The following is a 984-nucleotide window of genomic DNA, read 5'->3' on the forward strand; positions in this document are numbered from 1 at the left end:
CCCTTCAGATTAAAGAAAGTATTTCTATTACATAAACGCTCTCGTCTCCTTTCTCGTCCTCTGTCTGCACACGTGACACGTTCTGGACGAGTCGTCCAAACGTGACGCACAAACACACAAATGTTCCTTTGTGCGGGTTATTTCACTGGTCTCCCCAGAACATAATTTAAGGAAGGAAATGAAGAACAGTATGAGGTACTTAAAGGTGAGTAAATGGTTTTATTTGTCAGTGAGCGCAGGCAGTGACACGCTCACAGCATCCAAGCAGAATCGTTCGGATCAACTTTGTGGATCAGAACAAAAGCAGGATTTAGAGCTCAGTGAGGTTACTTCAGGGTGAACCCGAGTTTTCAGTGTTATAACTTATTAAGGTGTATTTCCATGGTAACTGGTCAGTCGGTGTTGTTTATGATGCTCTCAGGAAAGAGCACTGCTCCTGGAAGAGCTGACCTTGGTGCACCAGAAGGCAAAGGGTCTAAAGCAGTGATCACCAGAGTGTGGGCCCGAGTGCTCATTCAAAAATATAGATGTACGCTGCATTAGCAAAAGTATTCACTCATCTGCCTTCACACACACATGAACTTGAGTAACATCCCATTCTTAATCCGTAGGGTTTAATGTGATGTTGGCCCACCCTTTGCAGCTGTAACAGCTTCAACTCTTCTGGGAAGGCTTTCCACAAGGTTTAGGAGTGTTTATGGGAATTTCTGGCCATTCTTACGGAATGTCTGTGTAGGTTCTCAGTCATCTGGGTCATAGTAGTTTGGAGCTTAAAAAAGGGCGACTGGATTTCTTTTTGTTTATGAAGACGTTTCACCTTTCTCATCCAAAAAGCTTCTTCAGTTCTCCAGAAGAAGCTTTTTGGAGTGCTATTTTTTCTTTTTTTAAGCTCCAGAGACTGTTATTCCAGAAGCACATTTGTGAGGTCAGACACTGATGTTGGATGAGAAGTCCTGGCTCACAGTCTCTGCTCTAATTCATCCC

This window comes from Archocentrus centrarchus, chromosome 1 (genome assembly GCF_007364275.1).
Source record: "Archocentrus centrarchus isolate MPI-CPG fArcCen1 chromosome 1, fArcCen1, whole genome shotgun sequence".
In the NCBI taxonomy this organism is placed as follows: domain Eukaryota; kingdom Metazoa; phylum Chordata; class Actinopteri; order Cichliformes; family Cichlidae; genus Archocentrus; species Archocentrus centrarchus.